We start from the raw sequence: 14,840 nt of genomic DNA on the forward strand, positions 1-14,840 counted from the left end.
TCTTTGATTAATATGGATCTTCAGAGATGGTTTATCATTGGTTGTCTCCTTGTGCATATATTATTGTTATGTTGGTTTAGTTTGGGAGATGGTTTGTATTGGACATATTCCCTGGATTAGGAATGTTTTATGAGTTTGATCTTCTTGTGAGAGGCTTACATCCATTATTAGTTATATGATATTGTTTGAGTGTTATTGTTGCTTCTTGGTTGGGATTTTAGGTAGGAGATCATACTCAAAATAATTTACATCTATAGGTGTGTGTAGAAGGACATGATATAGGGTATGATTTGCATGGCTTCTCTTTAGTCTTAGTTATCTTCCTAGATGTAAGGTTTAACTTAAATTGGATTTGTGATTGGTTGGATATTTTTATCATTGGTTTGTGTTCATGTATGTCATTTGAGTGATGACATAGTTATTTCTTTACCTCTTTCCTTTGTTGGTTGTGGAGAACTTGAGAGAGTTTTGGAGACTTGATGTGAGTATTTTTTTCTTATAAGTTATTGGTTTATGTATTATAGATGTCCTTGATACTACATGGATTCATTAATTTGATATGTTGAGAGTGGATTAGTTGCAGATTTGAAATTATCTTTTGCAATGAGATCTTCATGGTCTATGTGGCAAGTATTTCTCTTGATTCTTTCAATTGTAAGTTATAGATTGGATAAGTTGATGATGCATGGTTCACTTGTTATACCTTTGGAGGTATGGACAGATGGATGGGTTGCCACTTGCTATGGGCAATGATAGGTACATTTGATGACCTTTGCATTAGGTCTTTGTTCTTGGCATGTTAGTTGGTATAAAATTTTATGCTTCTTATGTGATAGTTTGGGTGTCTTTCTCTTTAGATGGCTTCTATATATGTCTAGTGGTAGTGGTATAATATGAGGCTAGATCATTCATGTTTGAGATGACGAATAGTTTTATTTTTTTGTAGGTACTAGGATGGAGCATTTGGTGTACTTTGATCCATGATGGTGGATGTGCTAGGAGAGATTTTTTCCTTGTTCATTTATGTGGCTATAGATTGACCCTATGAAATGTATAAAATAAGTGGGGGATTGTTGAGATTATATGTGAAACACACATTGCATCATATTTTTATATTGTATTATTTCATTTTATTATGTAATGCTACAACTAAGAGCACCTAGATGGGCATGAAACATGTAAAGATTCCTATGAGATATTCTTGATGACTTGCATTATATTATTGTAAACAATATTTGATGTCATTATTTTATATTGGAGAAAGTATTAAATTACTAGTATTAAATATGGGTCAATAGTGGGTTAGTAGCACATGGTTTATGTAATACTACTAGGTTTTATTGTGGGATCTGGCTACTACAAAATAAATCAAAAGGGTAGTCATAAAAGTACAAGCCAAAAGGAAAAAAATGAAAGTTGAGTAAGACAAGGCTTGATAGGTTAGCCAATGAAGAATTTATGAAGATTGGAAGCATGGCATGAGATGTGTGGATTCATTCTTATCCACACAGATTTCTTATTTGTGGCTATGAATTTGAAGGATTCCATGGTTGTATTGCAATGGTGTTTTGTTGAATAATACCTGGTGATGGATGCTTTTGGAGTCTGGGTTTTTTTTCCCTGAATGAGAGTTTCCCAAGGTATATCTCATGTAAGATTTTATGGGTATGTTTTCTATTCTCTTGCATGTCAATTTTAAGTGCTTATTTATTTTAGATCTATTATGGGTTATGTGGAAATAGTAATATTTTGGTTGCAAGTTTCCTTACAATTTTCACACACTCCTTTTTGGATTTAGGAAACCCTAAAAAATTATTCTCCTCAAAATATTCAATTTAAAATTTGAATTCTACAACTTAGTGGTTCAAAAACAACCATTGACACCTACATCATAGAGTCTAGACTGGTAGCTCTTGCCAATTTTCTCTATCTCTAGCTTCAACTCCTTTTTCATTTCTATTTTCTATCATCATGTCAGAATGCTAATCCCATTTGAATGTTGACCATGTCTAAATCTACCCTATTTCAATGATGAATCTTCATGCTGACTATACAAATCTTCTTTTCTTCTTCATCTCCAATGTAGACCATGTTGGAAGCATTTCATGGGAATTCCATGTAGATCTAACATCAAAACTATAATGTTAAATTATAAATGAATACATCACATCCATGAAAAGATTCAACACATAACACAAATGATTTGGTAACCCAAAAACACTTTAATGTAAAGGTAAAACTTGGGTGGGGATGAAACTCACAAATCTTCACTATGACAACAATAAAGTTAACTAGTTAGGGTTATAATGTTTTATCATAATAAATGATCTACCCTGTAAGGAGTCTACCCTATGAAAAGCTTCAATTAGGTAAGGACCTTGTTAGGAGATTTACATAGATCTATTAAGATTACATAGTTAAGAGATTATCCTTGATTCAAACTATTAAAATTGATTCAGTACCTAATATTTGGTTTTTTGTGCAAGATGAGTTTAGATTTCCTCTATGCAATGTCTTGATTTGATCTCTCAATCTAATATCTCCATTCTATCCTTCACTACTTAGATTTCTCTATCTAATCTTCGTTCAAACTTAGCCTTTTTTTCTCTACTCTATCCTTTACTCCTTCACTTGTGCATACACACTTTAATTCTTCCATGCATTCCTCATCTTTGATCCTAGGGTTAGAAGCCTCCTTAAATAGATAAAATTTGAAAGTTATGGATCACAATCAACTATTTACAATTCATCTTCTTTTTTCCATTTCCTTTTGATTTTCTAATTGGTTGATTCTCTTTCCTTGGGATTGTTACCTTCTCTAATGATGCATAATGTCCATCTTAACTATCTCTACAAACACTAAATACCATATAAAAGTTAGCCAAAATTATTTACATAGTTGTTTGTGCAATTAGAAACTCATATGACAAAATTGGTATGCTTGACATATGAATGTACTGACACTTAGTTGTACATATAATTCATAATGACACTCGACTTCTACAAGCTTGTTCTTTTTTCCTTTCTTGGAAAAAACTATCTTTCAATCTACTCAATCTCCATTGTGTTAGCTTGGCTTATATATGTGCGATGTCTCAATTGGGGTGCTTGGAAATCACTAACTTGCTTGACATGTAATGCAAAATTAAAAAATCCTCAACACCTTTACTAGATGACTCTATTGCTATGATAATTGTTCAAGCTTGCCTAGTAAACAACTAAGTGTTTGGATAATAGTAGGAAACATAGGCACATAGATAAAAAAAGCTCTCCCTTTAACATTAGTGGCAAAAATATTTTTTCATGAATGCTCATTTCATTCAAAAATACTCTCCCCTAGACTATAATATATTTACAATATGATTTTATTGATTTCATGACATCTGATATCTTTGATTTTATTTCCCCTTTGATTATATCTTCTTTCATTATTTCCCCCTTCTCTTCTCCTTGATCTTATGTTTCCACTTTTTTTGTCACTAAGGGCTTGGGGATGCTGGGGTTAGTTGTTTCTTATCAAAAAACTATTGGTGTCTCACCAAGATTTCTGCAAATCCTTTATTCCATTGGTCCTTTACCTTCTTCAAAAAATGAATTTGAATCTCTAGCTCATTAGCTAGATCAATTAGACCTTCAATATGTGGAAAATGTGTGTCTTCCTTCAAAATATTTTGGGCTATAGACACTTCTTTTTGAATTATCTCCAAATGTGATAACAATTGGAATTGAATTAATATCAACTAATTATGCATTTCATTATCTCTAGCCATGAGTTCAGATAACCTCTATTGACCAAATCCCAACTTATTTATGAAAGTGTGCTTGAACTTCCATTCTTTCCCAATGAAACAACACTTGCCCACATATCAACATGTAATATGTCAATGGAACATTGATTCTCTAGTGTAAAAGACTCAACATTATATAACTTCATGTATAATGAATGAAGAGTCTTCAAAATTTCTTCTTATTGTGTGAATAGATTAGAAATATTTTCTTGTCTATGTACAAGTTCATGAGAGACTTTCTCCAATACTTTATGCTCAAATATTCTCTTAGACTATTGCATCAATTTGTCATTGGCCTATATATCTTCTGATTGAATTTTATCAACTATATATATATATATATATATATATATATATATATATATATATATATATATATATATATATATATATATATATATATATATATATATATATATATATATATATATATATATATATATATATATATATATCAACTAATCAAAAATTTGATTTTGATTATCTAAGTCAGTTATGCCAAATGCATCCACAAAAATGTCCTTAATAATGTGTAACACCTATTTCTTTTTGTACTTGTTGGATTGTCATTTTGCATGATGCTTAATGGCAGGAATCCTTTCAAATTCTTCTCTTGAAAAGTCAATCTTGTGGATCCAAGGTTTTGGGTGATCTTGCAACTTATTGGAATCCACTTAGTTGAAGATAAATATTTGTGTTCATGAGGAGGCCTTTTCTGGTTCAAATGATTTCACATAAGATGAAAAATCTACTTGCTGCTTCAAACTAAAACACGTAAAAGAACTATATTTTTCTATTTTTTAATGAATGCAATCTAACAATGCAACTAATATGAGCTCCTAATTTAACAAAGGGGTTAATAAAGAAAATAACAAGGTAATAAGAAAATTAAGCAAATAACATGAATGTAAAATCCTAATGGACATAAGCTATGGAAACAATGCGTCTACAAGTTAAGCTTTTGAAGAAATTGGTGGGTAACCAATGAAAGTAGGAGTAACACTTCCTTAATTCCACTGATGCAATTGTTAATGGGAATTCAATAACCATAAGATGTTTCACTTTTAGTCAAATCACAAGGCCATGAGAAGTGCACTCATGTGAGACAAAAAGTTATGCAAGAACAATTTGATGATTTCTTTTCAAGCTAGATACATCAATGGAATTTGTAAAATCATAGAAAACACCAGAATTAAAAGATCACACAACTAGAAATTGTGAGGCCTCACCCCGACCCATCCTAGCATTGATGATACTCTGTTATTTTGATACTTTTGACTCATTATGTTAGAACATTATTGATGCACTGAACACTATTATGCTATCTATGATGTATGATGCTCTACTTTAGATATTTGATTTATGTCATTTAATGCTTTATAACATATATGCTGATGAAGTAAATGAATGCAACTAATACTTTGAATTTTCCAATTTTAATGAATAGGATAAGACAAATAATTGAATTGTGGACAATGGATGTCTTTAATTACATGAAAATTTTAAATGCATGTTTTGGGACCTATATGTTCTTGGACTATTGACGTGTGCAACGAGTGTGCAGGAAAGCTAGTCGGAACATCCAATGGAGAGACAAGCTGAACCCCTTGTTTGATTTGTGCCGTATTTGTATTGTCCACCTTTAAAGCTTGTTATTGGATTTTAGTATTTCCTAACTTTTATGCGTTCCTACCAAGTCTCTAAGGCTTAAAATTGTTAAATTTAAGCACCCATGGGTAAAAGTATGGGTTGGGGGTACTTTCCACCCACTTTAGCCACCGTAGTTGACTTTTAGGGTCACCTAAAAATCCCATTTATGGTTGATTGCGAAAATGGCTTGTCATCCACTTGAGTGGAACCCAAACTCCATCCTAGGGTTTCATGAAGCCTAGTTGAGTCAAGGGAACCTATTTAGTGGATTCTTGGAGGAGTTTTGGGTGGTCACCCAATCTCTATTTTTAGAGAAAGCTTGGAAGATAGTTGGGGATGGAAGGAGGAAAAGGAAGCTCTTCTCAAACCTCCATTGTTACCATCACACCTTGGTGAAGGTAGGATTCTTGGCTTTGTATTTTAGTTTTCTCCATGTTTTGATCATGCTTGTGCTTGCACATTGTGTTGTGTTGGTAATTGTTGTTTGCTTGTATGTTGGGTTGATTTTGGAGGGTTTCTTTTGTGTTGTGCTTAATGTGTTCTTGTTCATCTTGATGTATTGTATTGAGGGGTTTTCATGGGGTTGTATTTGGCATTACTCACCCTTGGATAGGGAAGAAGTAGCCATGTGGGGGTAGGGCTTTGGTTGGACCTCAATGGTGCAGAGTCTCCTTTCATGGTGAGAGGAGGGGAAGAAGGGTAGGGTGTATGGGCCCCTACCGGTCATCACATACCTTGTTGATATTGTGAAATCTTAAGTATGGAAAGGAAAGAAAATTCTTGTTGAATTGGCCCCGAAAGGGCATTTGAGGAAAAAAGAAAGTTCTTGAGTTTTTACCCCGAAAGGGTTATGTTAAGGTATGGTGATTGACATCTCCCATTGGTAAAATCCACCTCCCCCCTAATAAGGTCCTATGGATGGATCTAGTGTGTTAAACCGGATGGGTTTATGTTGAATTGTGTCTTTGTGATTGTGTTGAATTGCCTTGGGTCAGCCTTGTTTTTCCCTTGTGGTTCCAAGAAGAATTGAGGTTGAAGGGATAAAGTATTGTGAATAAGCTTGAAGAAATAATCTTTGTATTGTGAATTGATGTAATTATATGTAAATTTATATTGTGAATGGTTGGCAATGAAATCGAGTTTTCTTACTGGTTCTTTCCCGATGGAGTCTTGAACTAGGTTGCATAATAGAAAAAAAGATTATGAGAGTTCCTTGCAATGTTCTTTGTGATTTCATAATTTGACTTATATTGTGAAGGAATAGTTGATAGATAAATGTTCTTGATTAATGATCATTCAAACTTCAATTGTGGTAATGAAAGAAATAGCATTGGATATGATAAATTTTGATAGATTGTTGCATAAGAATTATGATTTAATCAACACAAATTCAACAATATGGTTTCCTCGATATATATCAATTCTTGTCAAAATTCACAAATGGATTCATGCAAGTTGTAATAGAATTATTCACCTCCTTTGTAAATAATGCACATGATATCTTACCTTGCATCAAATTCTCCATTCTCATATGGTATCAATGGAATTAAGTAGTTGTATTTCTTTGTATTCAAATTGAAGGAAATTTAGAACTCATAGTATGCACTGGATATTTATGCATGGAACATGCAATTCAAATTTAAAGGCTAAGGGATTTCCTCATGCATACTCTTGCATTAACATGATAGATTAATAGATTAATGAAACTATGGATCACCTTGAAACCTAGATTAATATTGAAATCTTTATCTCAAACATATGCATCTTGGTTCATAATAATTTGTTTCAAAAAAAAATAGACACTTCCAGGAGCAAATTTGCTCACTGGAAAATGTATGGGAGAAATTTTTAATTCCCCTCTTGGTGACAGAGAATATTCCCTCCATTATGCTTTGAGTTGTAAATAAACCCCAAATTTTATATTGTATAAGAAAGAAATATAAATGAATAGCTTGAAAATTAAAATATTATAATGTCTATGTTGTGACATTCTCACCCATAAAACTTTAAGTTTTAAATTGCATTTACCACCCACCCAATCACTTCCTTGGGCGTCAGTACTTGGCTAGGAGGTAGAGTGGCACGTTATTGTTTTGCCAAAGTCAAAACCGTCATCATGTAAGATGACATCACCTGCATCGTTTCCATCCCATCCCTTCTCTTCCTCTAGGCGCGCTCATGAAAGGATGCAATAAAGAGGGTTTAGAGCAAGTTTGGAAGCAAGTTTTATTGCTCACTTCCCTTCCACCCACCTTGGTCGCCTATTTTGGGGGTCTGTCAGTGTACCGCCCCACTAAGTTGCGCGTTGTCCCAAGTACTACGCTTGGGAAGCGCAGAGAGATTGTGGTGGGGATTTGGGAGAAATGGTCGATTTGACCTTGGGAGTAGGGGGTTTAGGTAGGGTAGATAGCTAGGGGGGGGATGGGGGAGATTCAATAGTTAATGTTTTTATTTTATTTGTGAATAGTTTAGTATGTAGATTAGTATTATGTTATGTTAATTGTTAGTATAAGTTGTAAAGTTATAGTTAAGAGGTAGTTCTAGTTAGCTTAAGTTTATTGTTAAGATAAAAATATTAGAGTTGCATTAATTAAGTATTTGAATCAGTGGTTATTTTATGTTATGTTATTAGAAAATAGAATGATGCTTTTATGTGTTTGTTAGTTAGTATGGTTGTTCTCTACATTGTATAATTAAGTTGTTTAGTTAAAACTTTAAACCAAGGGTTAAAATGGTGTTAGTATATAATGATAGTTTAGTTGTTAGAATACTAAATTAGTTCTTATTTAAAAAACTTTAAATTGGAATTAGTATATTATAATTAGAATAGTTTTTTTCTTTTGTTTATGTTTTATTGATCAGTTCATTTAAGGTAGGAGCTTGTTAGATTGATTTTATATTGGCATTATTCACGAGGATTTAATTATACAATTTTTTTTATAAAGTCTATAATAACTTGTAGATTTATTTGATTGGTTCTAGTCATTAATTTCTATTGCAAATGTAAAATTAATAATTTTGGTTGTTATAAGAACGTTAGAGATAAATTCTAAATTAAAATGTAGGTAGTTTGATTGGTGGTATGTTATCCCTATGGTATGTATGTTAAAGGCTAGCTAGATTTTTGATTTAAGTTATAAACACAACTAGCTTAGTTGAATAGTTAAATCTTATTGGTCATCAAAAGTTTTGGAACCACTTAATGTTAAATGATTAAGAATCGTAATGACGTTTGAGTTATCAAGTTAACAGAAGGAGGTTAAATAATTAGTTTCATTATAGGTAAGTGGTATATCAATCGTAATTTTGGAGGTTAAACAAGATTGTGTAATTAAGAGAAAGATGTCTTTCAATTAGCATGTTAGTTCAATCATATCGAACAAGTGTTGTGATAAATCTAATATTTTCCTTGGGAGGCAATAGATTAATGAATCATCAAATCAAATTGAGGGAGTAGGACTTTGGTTAAAATGGATTTGACGTTAACTTAATTTAGGGATTTACTAGGAGACTATCAGTCCACCCTAATAATCTATTTACGAAATGATAAAGCGGAGTCGTAACCCTGTTATTTATCTTTGGTGATCTTGCATCTAACTCTATAGTACCCATGGCTTTCTGTATCTTAAACCCTTTAGACTATTAACTCCTTTGAAGTTAGCATCTAAACCTTTGTCGGCCATATTATCTTTGTATCATAGTTCTATTGCATTAATAAAAAAAATTTAAAAAAAAATTGTGTGTGTGTTTTACCCCTTATATTTTGGGCATGACAAAAATAATGTAATAAACTTTTGGCTCAATCACAATTCCATGAACATACATTCATACAAATATGACACATTTAGGAAAGAATCACTACACTCCAAATGTGAGCACCAAAAGCATATATTATTACAAAATAATGGTGGCCTTGATTACATATTACAATCCTGTATTTATAAGAAATCATCTCCTGAATTTGTATTGAGGTTAAGAGATATCTTTGTGCAATCATATGCTTTTAATTTAATAAAAAAAACTAATTATATCCAAACTAACTATCTAACTAGTGCTTAGTAGGACTCCATCCATTTTTATATCATTAATTGGATGCATGAGCCTTTACATGTCATAAAACAAAGAAATTAAGAAGAAGAGACCCTTCAGTTGATGTAGAAGTGTCTAGAAGTGTCAAAAATTGAAGCTCAACCTTCACTGGGTGTCTCTCAAAGTTAAACTACTATTAGAATGCATTTTCAATGCATGGAAAGCTCTAATTTTAGAACTGATAGATAATTGTCGGCACACCTTTGGAAAAGTGCACCTTGAAAGAAAGCACATCAGTGCATCTGTGCACCTTTGACTTCTTCAAACCTCAAGGGTCCAAAAATACAAAATTTCACTAAGTGTCAAAAATGAAATTCTGGCTTCTGGGTTTTGTTCCTTTTCATATCAAAGCTATGCTTGGATGCTTTCCCTTGAATTTATTTATTATCTTAGTGACCTTTGTTGCATCTGGTAAATCTAAAGCATTATACTTATCCTTGACCTTTTTCCTATAACTGTTTACCTTTATATGGGTTTTAGCAAAATCCCTAAGTTTGGTATCCAGTTCTAACAAAGCTCCTTCTATTCTAAATGCCTGTCAAATGTCTTCATTAGTAGAGAATTCTTCAAAAATATTCCTAAATCTCTGGACCACTATCTCTACAAGTATCAATTTCTTCTATGTATCATCTTCAAAAATGTTTAGACATGCATCACTATAATGTTTCTCTACTTCCAAAATTTTCTCTCAGTCTTGGTCCTTGAGCCGATGGATCTATGCATGTAATGATTCCATTACTTCATTTTTATCTGCTATCTTTTCTATCCAACCATCAATCAAATCTAACTCTTCTATAGTATATACATCCATAAGAATTCTATATCTCTAGCCTTTTATTGCCTATAGAAAAGGTAAATCTTTTCCCCATGTATGTACCTCATCCACAAGACTAAAATCTTGCTTCAAAATTTTGACTATTTTGTCCACATTCTCCTGTATGAAATGTAGTAGCTTAAGATTTCCTTGGATGATGAATACACATTTCTCCTCAAAAATTTCCTACCATTGCTAATAGACATTCAAAAATGGGTCTAATTGTACCCCTCTCCTATCTCTTCTTTCAATTGTTGTACATAAAGTATCTTTGAGCTGTTTAGGATCCAAGGGACCAACAACTTTGGTTAAATATTCCTTGAGGATTTCATTTTTCCTTTGAAGTGTTATGAGTTTTGCCCCTTCCTATTCTAAATTCCTAAATTCTTCCTTCATCCCCATTGTGACCATCAACTTAGCCATGTATAATGTAGGCTTCCCAAGCATAACTTCTCTTATTTGATAATCTTGTGGATCCAAATCTTTTATTTCTATATCAAGAGGAGGAATAGCCACTTATGCAAACAAATCCTAGTTCTAGTCACTATTGATAAAAGCCAATGCTTTTGCCTCTTTTGATGGGGACTCAGGTTTCCTAACAACCTCAATCAATTCTATCATGTCCTCCTCATTGACATTGAATTGTTACTTCTTAATTCTTATCATTTGTTTTTACAACCATCTTGGAACCTGTTCCACCAAAGGTTTACCTTTGGAGGATGAAGGAGTCATTTTAGCTATGCCTTTTCCCTTATTTCTCCTTTCCAAAGTCTTTTCCTACTGTGATTGATTTTTTTTAGGAGCTATCAGTAGAGCCCATAGTTCTCACCTTGGTGTCCTAGGAAGCTTGTTGATGATATTCAACCATTTGTCCTTCTCCATACATTTCATTGGTTGATACTTGTTGTGGCTCTTCCTCCTGCTCTTTTTGAACTTGTTCTTCTTCCGTACTTGGTGGCAAAGGAGTAGCAAATCCTTTATCCATAATGATTGTGACTTGTGCTAGGGATGAATGAGTAACTTTAGGAGCTCGTGACTGTAGTGGCATCTAATCCCAATCCTCCTATTGAGGTTCATTGGTTGGGGTATCCTAGATCTTATCCCCAACTAGTTTAGTCCCTATAGGCATGAAATCAAAATCTAACATCTTAAAGACATCAGTACCCTTAGCATCCTACTTGTCAATCCATTGTTGCATTTCATTATCTAATATGGCAGTTTGCAGAGGTTCTTCTAGGATTGACAGGGGTGTAACTATAAAAATTCTTCTTCTTTCCTATTCTATGGCTCTAGCTAGCTGGGTTCTCCTATTCAAAGGTACATTATCCTCATCATCCTCTTCTTCATCTTCTTCAAGAATAGGTTTAGGGATTGACAAGATAGGAACTACTTTCCTAATCACCCTTTGCTTCTTTTTGACTAGAGTCTTAATCTTTCTTCCCTTTTTAGGTGTAGAAGGGGATACTTGTTCCATTTGATGAGTTAGGAAGACCTTTTGAATCTCACCTTCTGTCTCCATTTGGCTAGGCATAGCTAGTGGCACTTGAGGATCAACCTAGACTTATGGAGCTCCAGTATCTACTAGCCCTTGTACATTTTCTTCTCCTTTCTATGAAGGTGTTAGTATTTCACCATCTTTTGGTTCAACTCTCTAAGGAGAACTTCTTTCCCTCTTACCTTAGTCTCCACCCTTCTAAGCTCAATAATAACCAACCAACCTATTGAGTTGATGTACTATTTCTAGCCTCAATAGAGATTGAGCTACAAAGGTAGGGATGGTGACTTTCTTCCCTCTACCTTTGGCTAGGCGGGCTTGTGTGAAAAAGATCACAATTTCAAGAATTGGATCAATTTTAAATGGTTTCTTAATCCAATCCTATGCCATTTTAATGACATGCCTTGCCCTATGGTTGATATCAGAATTCTTCTCCCTATTGACCTCAACATTCATAATAGGCCTATCGCTTATCCTATCCTTGTTGAATATAGGATCAAGAAACTCCTTAGAATCTTGCTGCAATATCTTCAAGGGAATCTTTGTTTTCAAGGCTTTCTCTACCATGTACAAAGTCATCCTACAATAATCCCTTATTTAGACATCCTAGTCATTCGTAGCATTCATCCAATGATCTTCAATAGTCTCTTCATGTTGGAATGTCTTGCCTGCCAAATATTGTACTCTCCTAATGTTATCAAAACATGGTTGTGGAGAATTGTACTCTTCCCAGGGATACTAATCCCATTCACACTCAAAAGAGGAGATATCTTGCCTATGATCTACCTAAAAAGGTCTTATAATCAATGGCTAGGTCCAAATTTTTTTATGTTGCTTTCTCACTTTGTCATAGGTAGACAAGATTTGTTGAGAAATCTCCAAGAGAACAAGTCTATCACAACGATACCTTGGGACCTTTTTCAGGTTAATAGTGGTACTAGCTACCCTTAGATATGTGAATATTTTGAATTGAATATAGTATGCTCTGAGTACTATAATCTATGCTATTGCATCATCTAATAATCTCTTTTCATAATATCCTTCTCTAAATCTGATTATAGTGAATATAAATACATCATTAACAATTCTATACTCTTTTCTCTACTCTGATAGCTTCTTCTTTACCAGTTGGGGATAGAAAATATATGGCCATGCATTAGGATCTTGCATTCTGCCTCTCTTGTATAGCCCTAGATAGTTTGTTGCCCTTGTGGCTAACAATTATACTAAATATGACATCATATAAAATTTCCTTTTGTTCTTGGCTTCCACCAACTATTCACACAAATTTTCACTCAAAGTGGAAGCCCAATCTAGAGGCATCTCCACTTTCTTAATTGTTTCAATAAAGTGTACCATAAAGATATTTAGATGTCCTGCAGTAGGTGAACCCATGACTCTACTCAAAAGTATGATGGAGTAGCCAATGTCTTCAATCATGTGCCCTCTAGTCATATCAACCTTTCCAGTCTTCTTCCCCAAAGGAGTCTTCTCTATGAGGTAGGATGATTGAATGATCTTAGAGGCCTCCTCAATATGCTCCATATACCACCTTTATGCTTGCTCATATGTGAGCCTGATAAACTGATCTACCCATGGGAGATGAAATACTTTCTTAATATTCTTTGGGTATAGATCAAGGACAATTTCTCTTGTTACACTCTTCACCACCCTCTCTTTAGGCACAAAGGGTTCTACAAATGTCATAATGAGCTCTAAAGATTGTACTAACATTGGGTGTGAAGTTGCATTGACAAGCCTTGATTTGATAAGAGCAGAGACCATTTGTGACCTCTTGGTGAGTTTGTTACAAATCTTTAGGAATTATCCTAAGTCTGTATCTCCCAAATATGTATCTTTGATCTTTGAGTTATCATCTTGAAATTGTGACTTTGTTGGAACTCCTTGGAACTTAAATACAACAGGTTTCAATGCCATTTTTTTGCCCAAGAAGCTAATGAAGATGCCATAATATCTACATAAAAGGGCACCTATTAGTTTTTAATTGAAGAAAAATGGATCAACAACACCCTAAGATTGACTTGCAAAAAACCCTAAAGATGAGACCTTTCAAAAATACTAGAAAATCCCAAAATACACAAATATGGTGCACCTAATTAGGTGCACTTGGTTTGCTTTTATCATAACACAATTTTAATGTTTTGGTGCATAGCAACACACCTTATGAGGTGCACTAATGCACACCACACATTGAACTTAGGAAAAAAAGGAGTGATTGAATTTTGAGATATGCACCTACATTTAGTGATTTGCATGCCTAAGTTGGTTTTTAAGGATCTTTTTAAATTTAATGAAGGAAATAAGGTGAGCAATAGCACACCTCGTTAGGTGCACTACTACACACCTTACTTTATTTTTGTTTTAACTTATATTTTTTTGTCTATGCTTTGTAAGAGGGAGGGTAGAGATAGCACACCAGAAGAGGTGTGATGATTTAATGATGCAGTGTTGCACTTTGTTGAGCATGGAGGCAATGAATGAATAGAGGGTAAGGAAGAGAAGGTGGGGGGGTGTTAAATAGGCTACTGTACTCTTGGTGCTACATAGGTGTACAACTACATAACACCAAGGGTACATGCCCTTTCCTTAATGTAATTTGGCACACTAGAGCACCTAGTGAGGTGCATTGTTGCACCCTTTATTTTTTATTTTTTTTAAAGGCTTATTTACTCCTAGAACTCTAATTTTCATCAACTAGGTTTTCTAGTCGAGACCTAGACATGAACTAAAAATACTAGATAAAACCTCAAAAGGACTTAGACCCCTAACTAGGGTTTCAAAAAACCAAAAAAACTAGGGGGTCCCTATTTTTGATAGAAAATGGGGTGTGCATTGTGGAACCACAACAATACTCTCTTTTTAATTGCTCTTGCTTTGCCTTGTGGCTCAACAATGTTTGTAATTCCTATTTTTGCTCTAGTGTTAAATTATTGAAGTCATACATTGGTAAGGTAATTACCATATCTAGACTTACCAACTCATC

Source organism: Cupressus sempervirens, chromosome 4 (assembly GCF_028749045.1).
Source record: "Cupressus sempervirens isolate cs-2001-9-10 chromosome 4, ASM2874904v1, whole genome shotgun sequence".
Taxonomy (NCBI): domain Eukaryota; kingdom Viridiplantae; phylum Streptophyta; class Pinopsida; order Cupressales; family Cupressaceae; genus Cupressus; species Cupressus sempervirens.